This window comes from Balearica regulorum, chromosome 3 (genome assembly GCF_011004875.1).
Source record: "Balearica regulorum gibbericeps isolate bBalReg1 chromosome 3, bBalReg1.pri, whole genome shotgun sequence".
In the NCBI taxonomy this organism is placed as follows: Eukaryota; Metazoa; Chordata; class Aves; order Gruiformes; family Gruidae; genus Balearica; species Balearica regulorum.
Genome location: NC_046186.1, coordinates 109,901,516 through 109,923,564, shown reverse-complemented (window position 1 = coordinate 109,923,564; position 22,049 = coordinate 109,901,516).

The following is a 22,049-nucleotide window of genomic DNA, read 5'->3' as shown; positions in this document are numbered from 1 at the left end:
CACCCTAAGGTACATGGCAATCGTACTGCACGAGAACTTTGCGATTGACTTTCTGGACAGCTTTAATAGCTAATGGGCAGTGAGAGGGGCACTGGGGACCTGCATTCTGGTCCTGACATTTCCACTGGCTTGCTGAGTGACCCTGAACTTCATCTCTCTGGGGCAGTTTCCCCCTGACTCTCTGTTTTTTTTATCATTGTGAACCTTCTTGACAGGAAGGACAGCCTCTTGCTGAAAATTGGCATCATGTCAGTCTTAACTCCTTTCTTACCTGTGGTCTCCCGGTGCTGCTATAATCTCATAATTCCTCATATTTGTAGCAATAGTACTACTGTTGAATGCAAATCTGTATCATTACATTACCACTAATAGATCATTCACACAGCTGTTTTTCCTAGTTCCTGAAAATTTTTGTGTGAAGCAGTAAATAGGAGCAGGGAAGTACTGAAAGTACTCTAGATCATCTGGAGATGTGAAGTAAGTAAACATAAATCATGGAACAATAAAATCTTAATTTTTAATGCTTTTTCTTTTCCTGCTTTTGTGATGGATTTTATTCCTTCCCCTTAAAGTTCTAGTGGCGGTTGGCTGTTACACACAGCCTCCATTAAGAGAACATACTTTGTTGCTATAGCAATTCTTTCTCACTCTGATATTTTATTGCACTTAGGTGCTGCTGGCGAAAAAAAAAAAAAAAAAGGCAAAACCAAAACCCAACAAAAAAAACATCACCGACCTTCTTACAAATGGTCAGCCTCCCTGATCTCTTATTTCTGAGCAACTTTTAACTATATCTCACAGCAATCTATATTCTGGTAAACACTTTGCGCTAGCCACTATCTAGAAAGGTTTATCATTGCTCTATAAGTGGCATACTGCACACAGCAGGACACGCTGCAGCACAGTGTCTGACATAGCAGATATAGATTACTGTTAAGATAAATTCATCCTTTTTGATCTGAACATTTCACCAGCTCCAATTTGAAGTCTTGATATCACCCTGTCAACCAAAGAGGATGTTTTTAAGCAAGGGAGGAGTTATCAAAGGTTTCCTCAAAGTTCGTTTTAGAGTGGTTTCTACAGGACCAAAGATATATATTTATTGGGGGTGAATGTAGGGCTCATCAAAAGTACTAGACTAAAATCCCTGTAGACATAAGGTCTCTGTTCAACATCAGATACAGAACAGAGGCTTCAAGTTTTTTTCTACCCTGTCAAAAGCGGATGCCTAAACCTTCAACTAATTAGGCAAGAAAAGGTCATTAATTCTGTCTTCTGCTGACTGCAGGCAGCTGTGCTCTCCCACCCAGGACGCCAGCAGCATCCTCCTGGGAGTAACCATTTGTATAGGGCCGGGGCCGCCTGCACTCCCCTGGCCGTGTAACCCAGCCTGGGAACTGGAGAGGGGGCAGCTCTGCAGAAAGGAAATGCGGAGAAGCTGAAGAATGCGGAGAGCTCAGCTCCCTCTGCCCACCTCGCCCGGTCCTCAAGGTAGCATCATTCTTGTGGGTAAGGCACTGCCTAGAAGTAGTTGTTTCCATCATGCTGGGGCACATGGCCAGCACATCCCCTCTCTCAAGGGAAGGCGAGAACACAAGGTGAGCAGTGGGGGGAGACAACCTTTCCCTGCCCTTAGCTGCCTGGATGGGCAAAGCAAATGGGATGAAGAGGAGCAGGAGAGCTGACTCTATATGTGGAGCACTGTTGTCAGCCTCACCAGGTCCTGGGGACTCCTGCCTCCAGACAGCAGCCTTCAGAGCAGCACAAAAGGGTAGTAGCACCCAGCAGCATCTGCATGCCTGTTCCTGAGCTGGGTGTGTGGGAGCATGCAGCTTTCTCCTCCTTTCACGGCTCCCTGTGTTACTCTGAGCTTCAAGTGGGGCTGGCCACGGCCTGTTCCTTCTCCCCCTCTGCACTGCTGCTGGGAAATATTTCCATCAGCAAGGCAGGGCAGCAAGCACAGCTCTCACCAGTTCTGGCACAGCCCCTTGCCTCCTTCTCTATGCCTGCATCACAGCTCGTCAAGGAGACACAAATGAAAAAAGAGCTATTTCACAGTCCAGTGACTGTGAGACTTTGTGTAGCCAGAGAGCAAGGCGTGAGGGCGAGGGGGGGAAGGCAGTATGCAAGGTCGACTGCTGCAAGACTGAAAAGCAAGGAGGACAGCCTGGAGGGGCAGGCTTTGCTGCCTGGCTTGCACCGTGCTCTTGCTGCACGCAGTTCTGCCTCGCCAGGGACCTGCTGTGCATCCAACAGCAGAGCCTGGGTGCAGACTAACAAGTTTGGGGGGAAACGGTGGCAAAAATAGTGGGTGTGCATGACAGCAGCGTAGAGGGAATTCAGAGGGACTTGGCAGGCTTTGAGATGGAGCCCTTGGTGCTGGCACTGCCGCTTCTGTGGTGGGCATCGTTGTGCTTTTGGAAATGGACTAGGCCCTACTGATTCATCACATGGGGAGCAATTTGTAAGCATCAGACAGCAAACCAAAACTAAACACATGGCTTGCAGCTTGGGTAGATTTGAACCATGCGTCTGCATATGAACACTTGTCTATTAGCCAGGTCCATTAAATCAAAGTGTTCAAATTCCACATTCCATTTTCAGCCTGAGGTTATAATTGTCTTCATTTTGTCAATGTACATACATATACAAGAGGACTATTTATGAATAGTCCTAGCTCAGTTTACTTACTGCTTATAGCACAGATAGGTGTGTGTTGCATCATTATCACAACAAAGCCCTTATTATTTAGGTGCTTAGAATTTTGGCAAATATAGGCAGGCTGAAATTTTGCATGCTTGGACTCAGTCCATAGGCAGAGCTTTTGGAAGCAGGAAGTAAAATGTATTCAACGATTTTTGAATTGTGTGTGCTTCAATGACATATATTCCCCCCAAAACACAGCATGTTGTTGTTTATCCTTGTAGTAACATAAAAATGGGTAGGCTGAGTTGTTTAAACTGTCTTGTTTTGTAAATCTTACAAAGATTTACAAATAGAATGAAAAAACAATGCAATTTTGAAATAAACTGCTTGTCATGCCGAAACAATGCTTTTTTTTCCAGATTTCCCCCCCACATATACACAGGAGACTGAGGTGTTTGACTCAGTGGTTCAAAATGTCTGGGTTTTTGTGAGATCCTATAAATTGATTTGAAATTGCAAGAATTATTGCTGTTACCTACCTAGCAGCCATACAACTCTTAAGGACACTCTTACCCGAAGAAAAGAAGCATTTGGTGTGGGGTTCCCTGTGGTAGGATCTTTCCTTCCCCAGCACGCTTCTCTGGTATTTACTGTTCAACAGAGGTTGGTCGTTAAAGCCTTGAGGCAGGGGTTTTTAACTAAGCTGCAGCTTGCTCAATCTTTTCCAGCTGGTAAAAGATTTGAATTCCTGTTACTTTTTATTATTCACAAGGGCAGATCACGGTCTCCCATTCAACAAGCCCTACTGAAGCAGCCAAGGCTGCGCTTTCTGCTCACCGGCACGTGGTAGGAGGGAAGAGCGAGCGAGCGGAGGTCTGCTCCCACCTTCCACTCCAGTTGGCTTTCACAAACATTTCTGCTTGCATAGCGTGGTGCCCCTTGAGTGTTATCCAGTTCCTCATGCAAAGTAAGTAAATATAATTACTCCCGCTTTACAGAGAGGGACTGCAGCTTGCCCGAGATGAAAGGGGAAGGGGGAGTGTGAAGAACTGGGATTGAGATTTCAGCCCTCCTTCAGGCTATTTGATTTCACAGCGTTAGCATTGCTTTCCTGCTACACTCTGCAAAGAATTGCTGCAATTTTTAATTTTTTTTTTTTTGGCAGGTAAATTCTAACTGAAGTCCATAGGGAAAATTAACTCTGCCACCATTTTAGATGGTCTGTCTACTATAATCTGCTGTGTAAGGATCATGAGAGTTGTGTTTCTTTGATCAGCTGGGAAGCATAGACTTTTAAATTAATTTTTTTCATTTACAAGCGTATTTACATACCTCCTTAGAATTGCCAGAAACTTTCTTGTCATGAATTTCCATGGGGGATTTCACTAAAAAACCCAATCCAGTATTTGCAAAACTAGACCAAACCCTTTTTTTCATTTCTTACATTTCTTGTCCAGCAAGGCAAGTTTTTTTCTTTGCATGTGCAATCTCATCAAAAACAGCGTAACAGCATTTATGGGGCTGATTACAGAATTTTTCACAATAATAAATGTGATCAATCAAAATCCAAAGGAGTAATAATAATTTTATAATTTAGGACATAATATCTGTAGTTAATAGCTGTCTCAGCGACTGTATGTGTGGCTACCTGCCACAGTGGCTATATACAACTTAGTGATGTAAACACCATGGACCCTATCAGAAAAAAGTCATTTTGACAAGATTATGTTGTTTCCAGTGCCCAAAACTGAGAACATGAACCTAAGCGGTTTGTGCAAATCTCCCTGTGGACAAATACAATGAGGCCAGCCCTTCCGCCTGAAACCGGGTGTCCAGCCAGCACTGTGGATGTGACTGCTGAACCCAGGCAGAGAGGCATTTCAGTACAGTGCTCGTTGCAGCCGTGAACAAAACCCGAGCGCGAGGTGCTGCCGCCGTCCGTCTGGCAGAGTGACGCTGCTGTCCCCACAGCTGGAGCCCTGGCTGCTGTTCCCTGCTGTGCCGAGGGCCTCCCGGCTGGATTTTAGACAAGCAGTGATCTCCCTCTGCTTTGGTTCACCACTTGTAAAATGGCTAACAGTGGTTGCCTACCTCCAGAGGTTTTAACATCCATGATGCTTAGGTTCTCTGGTGAGGAGACCCTTGTCTCAAGGTCTGCCCACTCTGATTCTGTGTTATGTGCAAGGATTTGTTAACTGTCAGGGACGTTATCCTGCCTGCGAGTCCCCTGGCTTTGTTCACACAAAGAGAAAGTACCGTCCTAGGCAACTTTCTGCTTGCAATGTGTCATCAGGTATGCTGTGGGAGGGGACAAAATGTGGTCCAGTGACCTTTTGTACTTTAGCTAAGGTGAAGTTTGCTATTAGTTGTCTAAAAGGGACAAGTAAGAGAATTCAGAGGAGCAGTATAACTCGCAACAAGCACTAAGACAAAGCTCCTTAATAAATGCCATTCCACAGCTGCAAACAGCAACAGCAAGTGCCCAGCCACCAATGCGTTTCATGCTAGATAATGTAGAGGTGATAAACCGATCTTAATGCCTAAGTAATTAACAGTGAAGTATTTTTAATATGACAACTAACACTGAGCTATGACTACTGCTGTAGCGCTAACAGCTAAGCAGCTATATCATTATCTGTGTCTTTTCCTGTGTAATCTTTTTAGTGTGAAATGTCTTTAATTTTAGTTTGCTGGAAGAGCTGTGAAGGGGCCAAGGAGTCAGCAGATATAAAATATCCACCAGCTTACAGAACACGTGCTTCCTTTTATACGTGGTAGTGCGATATGAACAATGACCTGTTATCAATTGCTTGAAGTAACTTACCTGCTGCAGTTTTTCGTGCTCTATTCCAGAAACAATAACTATCCCCAACATATCCCTTTGTAGGAAAAGCAAGAAAAAATAACAGAAAGTGTTTCTTCTTATAGCAAAGAACAGCCTGGTATAACAGATACGTTGAGAGTGCTTTGAAATGATGCTTACATAATATGAGGCTATGTTTACGTCTTAGTACAGTCCCATCAGAAGATCTGTCTCTCTGTTCTGAATATCTTAGCCAAATATTTAGAAGGTAGCTCCTTGCATTTTTAAGTCTTGTGAAGCAGCAAAGGCAAGTGGAAGGTGTAGTTTCAAGTGCAGAAAGGATTTCATTTAATCTGGATCGACTCAGATCGTTACGTGTTAAACTTTCAGGCACATCAACATGCGGAAATTCAGTAAACATCATGCAGTAACACACAGTGATGCAGTTACTCTGGGCTACCACTCATGTTGTTGGGGAGCTGCATCTATCACATGCTGACATTATGAACCATCAGTTTCCATTAGAACATAAATACCTGGTGCCACAGCAACATAGGATCCAAATGGATTATGTTTTTCTGTTCCAATGTTTTTCTTGTTTTCTGGGGATTTGGAGCACAGTTTGTCTTGCTTTAATTTTTATGAGAGCTTTGAGGCTTTTGTCTCACTTGGTATAGTGAGGTATAACAAGACTTCATTGATGATTATATACCTTATGTTTTTAGAGAATATATCACAGAAAGAAAAATACTATTTTATGAAGGCCTCCCTTTCTGCAGGTGCAGCACATAAACCAGGGTTCCCCGAACCCTGTGCTCAGGGGCTCAGCTCAGTTCCTGGTTGTTCTCTGGGAGCTGCAAAACCCAATGGCCAGAAAATCTGTGATTTGACTTCCTCAGGGCCATTAATTACTTACCTGCATAGTCACAACTTTGCATGGCATAAATATAGCTGAAAGAAGGCTATTTAGAGCCACTGATACAGGAGAGTAGGACCTCTGTATCCCCATCCCCTCAAGTTTATCTGTGACAGATGCCTGAACACTCAATATTTTTTAAAACAAAATTACATCCTCCATTCTGGTCCTCTGGAAAACTCCTTTTCCAGTGATACTCAGGTGCCTGGTCATTATAATCTTCCCTAGCTCTTGGCCTAAAGAATATGTAAAAGGTCGAAGCAAAAGAGGCTCATCTTTTGCCAAGCAGAAGGGGTTCATCTTCCCTTCACACTTTTTGATACCATGTGATTGAGATGAACATAGAATATATTCTGAGTTGACTCTTGTATCTGCTGTGATCTTTTCTCCTATAATAAACTTTTGAGAATTCCTTGTTCTAAACATGCTTCTTAGTGGTACAAAATACATCTTTGAATATAGATGATAAAATCCAGAAGCATTACTAGTGGTATTGAGAATCCTGAAGGCAAAAATAGGAGACAGTGAGAGAAGCGAGAAAGAAAATTGAGAGACGTTGGAGTGATGCCTGTGAACATTTAGCTGGTCTGTAGCTGGGCCATGTACTGGAAAATATGCGGTTTGAGCAATCAGTATTCTACTTCAGGGGATGAAATGAAACTTTTGCTCTGAAACTAATGTGTGAAATTGTTTCCTTATGTCAAATCCCACTTAGCATGTAAATTAAAAAAAAAAAAAAATTAGATCTGCTTGCAGTGGTTTTCCTAGGCTCTTCCTGTGATCACCCTTCATTGCTACCACAAATGGAGAATTATTGTTGTGACTCTGCTGGCCCTTTCATTGGAGATTACAGGTATACCTGCAGTAGTCGCCTGTTTTCTCATCCTGAAGAGGCAGAATATGGCCTCGCATTTCTATAAATAAACTCACCTCACCTCTCCCCTCCCCTGGGCAAGGACTTTTCATACCTGTCTGGGGACAGTGTCTCCCATAGACCAGGTGCAAGCTAGCTGACCCCAGCCGAAACTGCCGGGGGTGGAGCTCAGAAATGACTGGGTGAAGCCGAGTCTCCAGGTACAGCACTGCTGGCTCGTGCCTCTTGCTAGCCCAGCACCAGCCCTACGCAGGCTGTCATGTCCCTCAAGCCATTTCAGGGCCCATCACCCATAGCCCAAAGGCTGCTCTTGGCTGTGCTGCTGGCTGGTTGCATCCAGTGGGCAGTTACTGATCATCATGGTCATGCTGGAGGTGATTAAATATCAGGGCCAAGCTGTCTTAGCTGTGACACCAAAGAACTGAGACAACAGAAATGAAAAGTAATACTTTGCCCAGAGAGGTTGTGGCTGCCCCATCCCTGGAAGTGTTCAAGGCCAGGTTGGATGGGGCTTTGGGCAACGTGGTCAAAACGTGGAGGGTGTCTCTGCCCATGGCAGGGGGGTTGGAACTAGATGATCTTCGAGGTCCCTTCCAACCCAAACCATTTTGTGATTCTATGAATTCTGGGTTAATTTTCATGAAAGGAAGGCTTACTGTAGAAGTACGATGTACTCTGCGTACTCTTGATAATATTTTTGAACATGACCTATATTTTCTGTTAAGTTTTTGTACCTGGTGCTTCCTCTTTGTTTTGTGTTACGAATGTATGCCTGAGAAAATGTTCTTTATCTTTGTAATTCCTATAGCACTATGTGTGCTGTTTTTGGCCGTGATGGAGTTAATTTTCTTCACAGTAGTTAGTACAGGGCTGTGTTTTGGATTTGTGCTGAAAACAGCGTTGATAACACAGAGATGTTGTTGTTATTGCTGAGCAGCACTTGCACAGAGCCGAGGACTTTTCTGCCCATCACCCCGCCCCAACAGTGAGTAGCTGGGGGTGCACAGGGAGTTGGGAGGGGACACAGCCGGGACAGCTGACCCCAACTGACCAAAGGGATATTCTGTACCATGTGACGTCATGCTCAGCATATAAAGCTGGGGGAAGAAGAAGAAAGGAGGGGACATTTGGAGTGATGACATTTGTCTTCCCAAGTAACCGTCAGGCATGACAGAGCCCTGCTGTCCTGGGGATGGCTGAACACCTGCCTGCCGGTGGGAAGTGGGGAAGGAATTCCTTGCTTTGCTTTGCTTGTGTGCGCAGCTTTTGCTTTACCTATTAAACTGTCTTCAACTCAACCCACAAGTTTTCTCATTTTCACTCTTCTGATTCTCTCGCACCAGGAGGGACTGAGCAAGCAGCTGCATGGTGCTTAGTTGCCGGCTGGGGTTAAACCCCAACACCATGATAAGTACAGAGACGGAAGCTGGTTTTAAAAAGGCTATCCTGTCTAGAGTTGCTGTCTCGCATCCTTTACGTCCCTTGTTTGCAATTCACGTGTCATTTCTATGAAAGCCAGTCCTGCAGTAGAGGACAGCGCTGACAGGTAGGGCTCCTGTCCTGGTAATTTGTTGTCTTGATGCCCTGTGTGACCAACTGGAAACAATATCTAATATTCGGTACTAAGAAGAGCTCTTGCTGAGCTCACTGCAAACTGCGGGAACTTGAGGGGAAGCTCACCAGGATCACTTAGCTGCTTGCTGTTTTGCAATTTGGGTGTGTTTAGCTTAAAAGCAAAACAAAAAACACAGGAATCCTAACGACAAATGTTTCCCTAGATTCAGCAGGTTTGCCAGTGCGATGAGCTTAATTAAAATTAACAGAGCATTTTAATTATGTTGTAGTCTTTCTCTCTAATGGGTTGCCCTTGCAACCTGCTTTAAATGAAGCCATGTGGTGCAGTTTGGAGACCAATTTGTGCTGGCCTGCAGACTACGGTGCGTGTCTATCAAATGGGTGTTTGACCCACTGCTGAGAGCCAGAGAAGGGGGAGTGAGCTATTGCCCGCTGTTGTTGCACTTGTAAATGCCTGTTGTATCTGCCTGCCTTGACCAAGCTGGTGAAGAACCCCAAGTGTGAAGAACTCCAAGCTTCCCTTCTTTATTTCTGTGCTCTCCAGGGAGGAACCATGTTGGTCTTCAGGGAGTGCAGGTTATTGCCCTTGCTTGCAAATGCTCTGTTCCATGCTGGCTCTGTGAAAGGGTTTTGTTCACGTCTCCAAACACTTTGCTCAGCAAATGACAAGGCTCTGGGTTTTTCCTGCTGGCGGTCAGGACTTGTCACCATGGCCAGCCTATTTTCTAAGCAGTGTGCGAGCACAACGGTGCCCAGACACCTTTTGTCTGGAGCTGCCATCCAGACTTTGCACTGGATGTGCTCATTCTCATCACCTGAGAGGTACGTGCAGATGAATGAATTTAGCCCAAGAATGTGGCCATGATAGTGATGTATTTATTCCACTTCAAGAGCAAGCCAATTAATACATAAAGTATCTGTGGCTTTCACCGAGCCAGTGCTCAACCTGATATCCTGGGATGCACTCTGGCTTCTTCATCTCATCTTCTTGAGCGTCCCAGCAGGCTCAGCTTTCCATCCTTTCTTTTTCTTGCCTATAGCTTGGCACATGCCTTTAAGTCAGGCTGACTCTGGTGATTGACAAAGAGTTGCCGATGCTTTTTGACATTAGGTGTCATGCTGTGACTGGAGCTGTGCAAAACAGGTCCTGCTACAGTCGTTTGACAGCCGCAGTAAATCTCGCTGTCAGTTTGCTGGGTTGGGTACCGTGTCCTAGCATAGGCCTTGGTGCTGAGAAGTGTCCCCTTGCTCTTGATAATCCTGTCACCAGATTTGCAGAGCGTGTGGGTAGATGCCGTCGGTGCTCTTATTCAGCTCCCTGTTGAACTAGGGGGTTAATCTCAGGTTTCTGAGGACAGGGTCTGCCTCCTGAGCGGAGGAAGAGCGAGACGGGGGATTTACCTCTGTGTCACCTAATCTTAACACTAAATTGAGATATAAAGGCAAAAGGGCTCAGCGGATTATCCTTCTCCTGTATTTTGCTTTCAGTGTAAGTCCCGAGTGTTATTCTGTTGACAAGATAAAAAGCAAATGATTTGAAATGGCTTCTCACATCTGCCTTTCACTCAGCCCCCTCCTGACGCTCCAAGAGGTGCGGGGTGCCATCACCGAGGGCTGGAAGTCCTGCCTGGATAACTGCAGTCCCATGCACAGCTCCCAGCAGGGGAAGCTGTACCTTTTCCACGGGGAGGGGGATATCAAACCAGCCAGAGAGAAGTGCAAGGTGGTCATCAACCTAATCCCATTAAAGGAAGCACTAGTAGAACTGGAGATGCTGTTGATTGCCAGCACCTGCCTGATGGGCTTCCCAGGAGGCTCTTTAAATTCCTTGGGGAGAGCAGGGGCTTGGTCTTGGGACAAAGGCATGTCTTGTGCTTTTCTCCTCTCCATGCAGATGCTTCTTTGTGCCTGGAGGCTGTTGCACCTCTGAGGTAGGTTGCGAAGTCATAACTAGCTCTCGTATTACTGAAATGCAGAGTGCTGCTTTGGTGTCCTGGGACCTGCTATCTGGCAGTTTGCTTGGCAGTCTGCAAGCCTGCTATGTGCTACTGTAGGAATTACTGTGATTTGTAAGTTCACTTTCAAAGTGTGGTTTCTTTTGTTGTGTTTGGTCCCGAGATGCTAATTTACAGTGAAAAAATTTAATTATGTGTCTGGAGACTGTGTACTTGCTCTTAACAAAAATGTGTGGTAGTAACTTTCTACTGCTCTATCCTTAAGGAGCTCAGATTTGTGAGATACTGTTGTGCTTCTTCACGCTTTCCTTGCCCTATTTCAGTTGTTTTGTGCCTGTGATGGGTTATTGGATAGCAGAGACCATAAACTCTGTGGGAAAAGTATGGTCTCTGTAAAGACTATCTGTATAGAGCCTCAACTGTGTACCCCAAAGCCTCAGCTGGAGTACTTATGATCTCCTAAGTGATAAAACATGAGGCCAAACATGTTTTGTTTTGGGTTTTTTTTTTTTTGCAAATAGGTTATTGCATTTAGTCTAAATAACAGCTTGTTAGCAATCTGGAATGAATGTTGGGCAGAGGGGATTGCAGGCCAGGTGTGGAGTACAGTGAGTGGAAGTGATATATTGAGTTGAGACTCTACAATAGCAGAATATGGGGTTTTTGGTGGTTATTTGGTGAGGGTTTTTTTTGCCAGAAAATAGTCTGGATAGGTACTTTATTACAACTGCAGAGTGATTTATGACCTACAGTTTAAACATGGTGTTGTTTACAGTGCAGAAAGGCTGACTGCAATAACTTTATTGCCTGACATAAACCTACAGGAGAACTTCAGGAGTCCTACTGAACACAAAGAGGTTGCAGAGTGGGTCACCAGTACTTAATTTTATTCTGTTAGCAAATAACTGTCTTTTCCTAATGAAATGAAGAAAGCTGGTATTATTTAGGATCTGCATAACTTAATATTAAGGTCTTTACCTTATGGAGTAGAGGTTTCAAGGAAAAGTTAATGTCAGCTTCAGCGGGCCTCTCTGTACTACTATTTTGACTTCCTTTGTTTGAAATTAACTCTTAAAAGATTCACTGATTTGCAGATAAGACCTGTGTTTAAATAGCTTTAAGTACATGCTTTTTGAAAGAAGTTATACCCTCAGCTACAGGATTTTTTTCTGTTCTTCCACTGTTTCTTGTTTGTTATTTATTACAAAATGTCTTTAGTAGGTTAGCGAAGCAAAATGTAAACTTGGCCTTAAACTACATTGATAAGGGAATTTTCTTGGAAAACACTGTTGTGGGATTTCTTGCTGAAAGGCAAAAGAGAATTTTAATCTGAAATCTAGACTTCTCCAAAGTTCTACATCCCAAACACAGTTCTGTAATTTGATTTGGCTAGTCAGGCATTTGCACGTGCATTACTTTGGCTGGCAGGTACCTGGTTTGAAGCCTAGCTTGTACCACAAAGGTTTGTCACTGTAGGTTTTTTTTTAGCAAGCCCTCCCACAGTAGACAAAGCTTATACTAATACAAGATTCTTTTTGTTAGGAAAACTTGAAAATGCTGTTGTAAAAATAAATGTCACCTTTGAGTAATTTTTCAGTTGTTTTTGTGCATATATATATGCACCTATCTTTGAATAGAGACCTGACCTCAGAGTTTCAAAGCTGGTGCAGGTAATAGAGTACGCTTTTCCACTGGGCAGGTGTCTGTAAAAGAAAGTTTTCTGGCAGTGTTTGAGCATTGGCTACCAAACCCAAGCCTCCACCTTGAGTGCTGGCTTGGAAGCTACTGAGCAGCTGCTGGAGAGCCAGCAGGCAGATGTGAGTCACATCTGGAAGCATCTCTGTGGGGTACAGGGGCTTTGCTGCAAAATTCCCCCTGCTGTCCCTGTTTGGCAGAAGCTGCTCCTGCCGCTCCCCCCAGGTGATACTGAAATGTGCCTGCAACAAGCTGAGATGAGGAAGAGAAGCCGGGCCCTGGTACCTGTGGTGGTTTGGGAGTGGTTATTTGGTCTTGTGCAATCTTCATAGCAGAGCCCAGGGGAAAGGCTTTGTTTGTTCCCCTTCTAGGGGCTCACTGTTTTTTTTATATATACTGAGCTAAGTGGCCCTGCCATACAAAAATGAAGTTCTTTAAAAATGGGGGAGGGGAAGGGAAGGGATGGTGTGCAAGGAAGATCCCCTGCTTGGGTTTACTCTACACGGTAAACCTGGTCTTATTTCTCTCTCATCCAATCTGATCCCTGCTAGCCAGCCAGGCAGCTACCTGCTGCTGCTTCTAGTCAGCTCACGCTGGGATGATTGTTGGCTTAGCAGGATGCACATTAAGTGGCACTAAAAATAAATAGGAAATTCGGTTTTCTGGCTCTCTTTTTTTGCTTTTTTTCTCCTTTAAGTGAAAGAATTGTTAAGCTCTTACAATTGTTAAACAGAAACAAAACCAAGAAGCCCCTAAATTACAAATACCTTCTGAAAGTAGTGTTACATGAGGAGGAGATGCCATCCTTGGCAGGTGATGCAGTACAGGCATCTCCCAGACGAGCCATTACACTCCCACAAGGAGCTCCACAAAGTGATGCTGCTTCCCGATGCAGATGAAGTCCCTCTGAACTATTGCATAAGTGCTTTCGGAAATAGCATTTTTTGACTAAGGCTCCCCAAAGCCTAGGGCGGGGTTAACACAGAATTTAATTTTAAATGACCCATCTGCAGGAGACAAATGAGACCATCCTGACTCCCTCCTCTTCTCCCCCAAATGTTGTAGCTGTATAGCGGTTGTGCCAGACTGAATGTTGACAGTCTTTAACATAATTTGTCTGTACTAAAATTAATACTGTACTTTATGTACTATATTTATATCTATCTCCTTTCGTGTCAGATAAGTTCTACTGTGTGGGATGCATAACAAGATTGACTGAAAAATAATATTTAACCCTGTGAGGTCTAGTGCTTCCTGCAGGTAGGGATTTAGGTTGTTTATGTACCAGCCCTGTTATGATGTGCTTTACTCTTTTTTTTTTTTCTTTTTTGCCTGGCTTTTTATTGGGTTGCTTTATTATAAAACTATAGTGTGGAAGTTGCAAAAGCCTCCTCTGTTTATAAGCAGCACAGCGATGCAAAGCTTGTAATATTGTGAGGGCTATCTGGAGCTTTGCTTAAGAAGTGGCTCTGGAAACTAGCTCAGCTGTAATTATAAACCTTATAAGAAAACTAAAAATATAAAAGCAATATTTTAAGCGTTAGAACTATTCTTCTGTTATTAATTAATGGACTTAACCCAGGGAAAAAAATGTTGAATCTGTTTCATATCTTTCAGCAATTACTTGCTAATTGGTGTATAGGGAAGGATAAAGAAAGATTTCAAAAGGACACACAGGGATGGATCCAGATTAAACTTCTTAAGCACCAGTTGTCAAGGGCACCTGTAGCATGTCTGCAGTCAAGAAGGAGCCTTGGCTTCAGGAAGGGGTAGGGGGTAACAGGATGGTTAACATCCCTCTTGTGCACCCCATCACCCTGCTGTGAAGGAGGTTCACCCCTGGTCTGTAGCACTCGGCTTCGCTGCCGTGCCCCTGCTCGTACTAAACCTTTCCCAAGGGGAGGGAAGAAGAGCTCTGGAGTCCTGTGGTGGTTACAGTCCAGGAGGCAATCCTGGTCATCCTTGGGAGGCAGGATCTGACTGAAGATGCCCTTAGGTGAGGTGAATCACAGCATGGAGGTGCCTCTTCAGTACTCTCTTTCCTGACTGCATAGGGAAGCTGGTGAGATGATTCAGCATGGTTCTAGCTGCTCGTACTAGAGGTGGCTGTCACCCTCCCTTTTCAGAGGGTGAGACAAATGGTAAACACCTTTAAAAATATTTATACATATATGTATTAATGTTCTTGTCAAAGATGTTTCTTTAGGCCTGTGCTGTGTAAGGTAAAGGGCAGCAAGAGTGGTGAGCAGGAGAGGGTCAGCACTAGCTGTCTGATATCTGGGGATCCACGCTTTGAAAAGTCAAGCAGACAAGGGCCAGATCTGAGTGACCGGCTTTACTTTCTCAAGACCAAGTTCTGCTTGAAAGTCCTCCTAAACCTAAAGCAAAACCCCATCTCGTTTGCCTACCTTTGTGAGTGCTGAGCGCAGCAGGACAGATGCTCAGCTGCTGTAAATAATCTTGGCCCTGACATCAAGGCAGCTACAACAATTGACATCAGCTGAAGACATGTCTGTAGCTAAGTATAACCCACAGGTATTACAGCATGATTTGCAAAGGCTCTTAGCAGCATAAACCCTGTATGTTTTATAGCTGCTGAAAAGGAGAGGAAACTGTCTGACAACAAGTAGGGGCATATTTAGTAGTACTTTTAATGGCTGAAATTGCCCAGTTAGAGGTTTTAGGAAATAGATTTGCTGTGATACACAGCACCACACAGTTCAAGCACGTAGTACCCCAAGCATTCAATTTATCACAATCTATCGTGTTAACTTGGCTAATTTGACACTAACTGTTTCCTGCCAACATGCTCTCAGACAATTCTGCGATGTCTGCTAATCTCTGCGACGTGCGAGCCTGTGGGAAGGTCTCTGAAGAAAAGGAGCTCTCAGCGCTATGGATTTGGGGGGGTGGGGGGGAGGAGGAGGAGAACAGATCTCAGTTACGGTAGTATTTCTTGTAATTCACTTAAATTTTTTGAAAGCAGCAGTAGTGAAATACTGTTGTTCCCATGGTGTGAGTAAATGACAGCAAATTTCAACTAAATATGCCTTGAAGGAAGGGTGATTCTCCAATGTCTTGCTGTGGAAGCGCTGGATAATGAGCTGAAATGCAAGTGAGAGGCAGCAAGGACATAGAGGATGTTCCTCCTGGGGAGGTAGGATTCTGCTTAAAGGTCCCGTAACCATCCGAAGCCTCCCTCCAGGCAGTTCCTCGCTGAGCAGAAACAGGCAGCAGAAGAGATGCTGTTGAGTCTCTTCAGCACCCAGCAGCGACTTCAGCGTTTCCTGGCATCAGCACTTGAGAGCTGATACGGAGACTGCGTTACCACCAAAGCTGCGAGGGAAGTGGTAGTGGCGATAGGAGACAACAAGAAAATGAAGAGTGGTGGCATTCCTGTGGTGCAACAGCCACGAGTCCGTGTACAGATGCTCATCGAGAAGTAGCAAGTCACCCCTTCAGCACAGCCAGAGCTGCGTGTCCCGGTCTCCCCCTGAACCGGAGATGCTTTTGCCATTAGGTAGACCCTGACAACGTATCGTGACAGTGCAGAAGTGAAGGGGAAGGTGTAGTACCTTTGTACTACTAGGTCTAAATATTTGATCTATCTCTATGATCTAAACATATAAGGATAGAAAGGTATGTGAGGAAAAGTGTCTTTAATTAGGCTTATCTAACTTGGATATTTTCATCATTAAACACTTGTAAAGACAGCTGAAGAGCCAAAGGTGATTATTTTGTCTATTATTAGCTAGTTGCTGAACACTTCCTAATTGATACTGTATTATCTCTTCTTTTAATAAACATTTCCAGTGTTTATGCAAAATTAGCACTTGCAGATATTACCTGTTTAAATGTACCCTGGGAAGTTTTTAGTATTCCCAGATTCCAAAGTACAGAGTAGCGTCAATTTTCTTTTGTATGGTTAAGAAAAATACCAAAGTACTGAACGCAGGGTGTGTCGCAGCCACTGACTCCTCCTGGCAGACGCCGATGCTGCCACCAGGCTCTTGTTGGTATGGTCTCTCTGCCACAAAATCCAATCTTTGTGCAATACGTAGGGGTGCCCATTCGGTATATTAGGACATAAATGTGTATACACAGAAAATGAAAACTGCTAACAAAATCTGGGGCTGTAGCATCCAGATCTCTGCTTTGAAGAGTGTCTTTGAGGTGAAGTTTATTGTACCTTTTAGTCCAGAAGTTTTGATTATCAATGTGCACAAAGCTCCGCCAATAGCTGAACTGAAAAAATTAAAATTCCTCTTTTTAATTATAAAAGAGCCAGTGTTTTGTGGGTGGGTGTGGGCTCTGAGCAGAGAAGTGAAGGGAGCCGGGGGAAGACTGTTAGCACTGAAGAATTGATTCTGGAGGCACGTGTCCCTGTAAGAAATCCCTCTCTGCACTGGACATATGTGAGGAAGCTGCGCAGTGCCCTGGATTTGTATTGCCTCCAATAATGCAGCAAATGAGAATTTTGTCATAAATATCAGGTAACTTGTACTTGGCATTTTCATATGGGCTTGCTCGCAATTTGTCAAAAGCAAAGGTTCACTGACTTATCCCCTCTTTCTATGCTGAGGGTCAGACTAAGGGGTCCAGAGACCACAGCCTGTGTTTTAGGGCAGTTTCTGTCCCTGCTTCTGGCAGAGTTGGCAAGGAAAGCAGAACAAGCACTGGGAGCACGGCAGATTTTCTCTTCAGTTGACATTAGGGTGAGTTAGTTGGCTGGGCCTCCCTTTGCAGAGCCTCGAGGGAGGGGCAGTGCCAAGCAAATCAGAGCGTGCCTTCTGGGATGTATTTTCAGCCTGTAAAGCAGTGGTTTTGCTTACGTAGTTGAAATACAAGGTTCCCAAACAAGCATCTTCTGGGATATAGGTGTACAATTTGTAGTATGTACACATAGTGGAAAGGATGCATGCTATTGTGTGGTTTTAAAAAAAAAAAAACAAAAAACCAAAACCAGACACCCAAAGCCACCAAAACAGATCCTAGATGTATGTCATAATTTTAGGTATGTTGTTAAAATATCTTATGTTTTTCTCCTGCATTTCAAGACAGTGTATGTATCGTGATAAAGAGAGACCAAATCAAGGTTGTACCGATGGACTCAATTCTGGTACTTCCTTGCTTCTGAGGCCTCGGATATCTGTAGGTTGGGGTGGGTGGGGGTGTTTTGGAGTTTTTTGGCAAGGCTTCAGAGGATTCTGAAAACACAAGCGCAGTACATCTTGTGGAAACTGTTCTGCTTCCTGTAGGGTTCGTTAGCGTGGAAGACTTACCGCACGAAACTGTTGTGTGAGCTGCCAAAGCAGAAGGCACCTGTGGCAGGATGCCGTAGATGTCAGCCGGCCACCGGATCTGAGCGAAGCATTGACTTCACTGTTCTCTGTGGCCCCCAAATAGCTGTCCCTCTTGTGAGCTCAGGCCCCTGTTGCACTCTGCAGCTCTTCTGCTCTCACCTACCTGCTTATTCTTGTTCTCTCTGTGCCTGCAATCAGCTCCCGGCACCAACTGAAGCTCCTGCAGATGCTGATGATCTGTTTCTAATCTTCCCAAATCTGTATGGGCACCACTGAGGAACATATGAAGAATGTTGCCTTGCTCTGAATCGTGTCCACTGCCGCTTCCACAGGTGGGAGCGGTGTTTGCAGTGCAAGTTGTGCTCGTCCTGCAATTGTAGTTTGACCTTAAAACAGCATGTTATTTGATACAGTATTTTTTTTTATATCACAAATAGTGGTAAAACCTATATGGAAACCTTGTAAATCTGTATTTGGAGTAAAGAACTTCTGGCTTAGTGCCAAATGAAATCTTTTGCAGATTGTATTTCTTTGCAAAATGCATTTCTCCATAGTAATTCCAGTCTATTAGCAGCAAATTTTGGCGGCTGTTATCTAATAAGTAAATTTATCTGCTGTTGTTCTATTTTGAGGTTCATTAATTTAAAAAAAAGTGGAAGAGAAAGGTATGTGGGATGTTCTTTTCCTCAAAGACAGAAATACACATGGCTAAACTGAAGACAAGGAGTTCACGTGAAATGCCTCTGTTATCCAAATGCCATTCTTTAGGTTATAATACTTCTACAAATACTTCAGCAGCAGAACGGATGTAAGAAAGGTGATACAGAGAGAATGCTAAACCAGAGCAGTTATGCCTGTAGTCTGCAGTTGCTGCATATTGGGAAGAGGGATGTACGTGGCTGGGGAGTACCCAGGAGCTGGGGAGAGCTCGGTGGAAAGGCTGGCCCAACGGAGGCTAAACCTGCCGCTGCCCTGCGCTGCTGGGTGAGGACTCTGGAGGTTTCTTACATCTGTATTGCAGGTATGGGTAAAAACTAGACTCAGCACAGTTCAGCTGTGCAACTTGTGTTAACGTCAGTGGCACCTAAAAGGAAAGGAAGTAGGCTCTTCCTCGACTTGAATCTCCCAGCGGTAGCCCAGCAGGATTTTAAAACAGAAATAAAGGAATTAAAGGTGCACTTGCAAGGATCAAGGGAACTCTCCACCTTGTGAATAGCACCTGGTGGTGGAATCAACAGAAGAGCAGAGCGGCTTCATTAGCATCAGTGGAGAAATAACAGCTTCTGAATGCAAGCTCCGAAGATCAAAGTCCTGGGGTTGGTTCCCTTGGCCAGAGAATGTGTTGAAATAAAATAATAGCTCTGACTGCAGATGCTACGAGTTAAGCAACGTTTCTGTGCCAGCAATCTATGTAAGGAGCAATCATTCAAATGCAGGAGAAGAGTGAAAAGAAAATTAAATAGCTGGAGATGGGGTATTCAGAGAGCACCAAGGATGCAGAACAGCTAAAGATAATTAAATTACATACAAATAAATTAGTTGCCATAATAGTCAGATTAGGAAATAAAACACAGAAGTATAATCCTGCCAAATATTTGAGTAGAGCAGCGGAACTGGAACTTAACTGAACTGACAAATGAGAGAAAGATTTATAGCTCTTGCTTAAATTTACAAACAGCTATAAGTATTTAAATTTTGCTGTCACATCTGAAAACAAACACAACTCATCCTGCCTGAACCTTGTTAAAATCCTAAATTTAGTTCTTTTCTGTAAAGTTTTGAGGCAATCTTAGTTGATGGCTTTGACTGAAATTGTTAGACCTGAGAGTTTGAGTCCACTCTGCATCTGGGGTAAATTTACATTCAAAAAAAGTTAGTGTTGTGAATGCATGAGAAATAAAACCTTGCTTATCACAACACCTGTGACATTAGCATGGCTTCAGAAATAACAAACTCTTGTACAACATGCACCATGGCTGTGACCTGATTTGACTACTTTGTGCTTGAAAACAAACTGTGAACAAAGACAAACAGCAGAGATACTATCTTCTTTTAGCACTGACTGACATTGCCAGGATGAGCTAACTGCTGCAATTTCATCTGCTCGCAGCCATTTGTCGGCAACCTTTGACTGGGGCATTTTTAACGTGTTCAGAGGGAATGGCTGTGCCTGCTGGAGGGCAGCGTTAGCAGGTGGCTGGACCTCCTCTGTGAACGTCGTGCTACGCCGCTGCCGAGGCACGGGCCAGCAGCCAAACGCGGTGGCTACGCAGTCGGCTCCCACAGCCGTGCAGCTCGTGGCGCTGGGGAGAGGTGGGATGCCCTGCGGTGGTGGGGCTGGATGGGTCTCTGCTTCCCAGTCTCAGCCCTGGGCAGGGACTGCACTGCTGGCTTTGGGGTGAGGATAAGCTATGGTCATCCCAGGCTTTGCTTAGTTGGAGCACTGCCCTGGGATGTCCTGCAGAGTGTGGGTAGCTCCAGGACAGCCCCCATGATGTGGTTGTGTTAGTAGAGCCGTTGGCGTCTCCAGCCTTTTGTAGGCAGCAGTACTGAATTGCTTGCAAGATAAACTTGTTGGGGGGTCTGAGTTACCAGGGTGCACGGAGGGAGGGGATAGGGTCCTGGCGATGCGAGGTACCATGCCTGCCTCCAGCATCAGCGTCCCAGGCTGGGACGTGCCACGCGGCCCAGGAGCTGCAGGGCAGCGTGCCTGTCACGGGCGCGTGGCATCACCACTGAGCTATAGCCGCGGTCCTCGTGTGTGAACATCCAGGGAAGCCTTTGTGTTTTTGTGGGTTGTTTGTGTTTGGCTGATTGTTTTTCATTTTGTTTTTTTTTAATTTCCAAACTGTATTGACCTTTCAGCATGTCTCTTAGCAGCCCTGCTTTTACAGTTTGGAGCTTCTGTCTAGGTTGCTATGTGAGCAGGTCTTTCCTTTTGCGGTGACTTTGGGCTGACTGGGAAACAAATCTCTTTCCTTTTTTGTTTTTGAATGGTAAGCCTCAATGGACTAAATTTTGACCTTGTAGAGGAGAAAGTATGAAGTAGTGGTAGCAATTGATCTATGGGAAAAATCTGGATATTAATAAATACAGTGATCCCAATGAGGCTAGAGCAATGTGGAAGAGATTGATGTTTATTCTTAGGTCACAGTTTTGCCTTTGGCAGTACTAGCATGGATGCCATTTATTCATCAGTGTGATTTCTTTACAAAGACAGATGTATTCCTACCTTCTTTAATATTTTGAGCTTTTTTTTTTTAAAAGCTTAAAACTTAAGGACTGATAATCATATACTGAGGCTGCTGGTGCTTCTTTATTTTTCAAGGATGGTCAATAAATGAAGAACCAAGTGTCCCTTTGATTCATGCAGTCACTAAGTAGGATGGTCCAAAATGGTGGAGATACAGAAATGATTAGCTTGGCCATTCTGGCCATTCATACTCTGTCTGCATCACAGAAATGCTGCACAACCATTCATGATTTTCTATCTGCTTTGTAGTTTCCTTGTCTCTTGTGATGAATCAAGTGAGAACACATGTGCTGCCCTGCATTCACTATGAAAATAACTTTGATGGCTAGGGTAATGGGGATGCTTAATGTTATGAGGGAACAGTATTTTTAAGAATACTTTAAATAACATGTTTAAGCAAACAGTTGGGCAGTCAGCACCTCCCACAGATATGAAATTATCTCCAGCTTCCAAGAGGGGAGAAAGATTAATTTTTCACTTCTTTCATAGTTTGTATTTATTCAAGTAGTTAACATTCTTCTCATTAAAATTGCTAACTTGTTAAAGGCTCTGGCTTTAAAAAAAGAATTAAAAATGAAGAAAAAAAAAAAACCTCTAAAATATGTTCTGCTGCCAGAAATATGGTGTGAAAGTAAATCTTTTAAACTACATTTCAATAAATGCAAAATAAAGGCCAATTCTACCATGGTTTTACTACTCTAGGAAAAAAATGACAGCTGAAGCAAGCTGAGACATTGGCTGTAATGGCACTTACACGGCAGCTGGCCTGTCACCACAAATGGTTTTAGTGGGCCGTGTTTCCAGCCTCAGGGCTCTGAATTCATCTGAGCCGATGCTGCCTGCCAATACGCTAAGGAAACAGGGGTGGTGTTTCGGTGTGCACCCTTCAGAAAAGCTTGTTGTAATCCCTCTTTGCAAGAGGCCGGTCCTTCCGAGGCAGCTGCCAGGTCCTCCTCACCCCTTCGTGTGCGCGCTGCTTCCCGGTTAGTTTTGCAGCCTCTGCCTCTGTGGTGGCATTTTTTTTTTTTC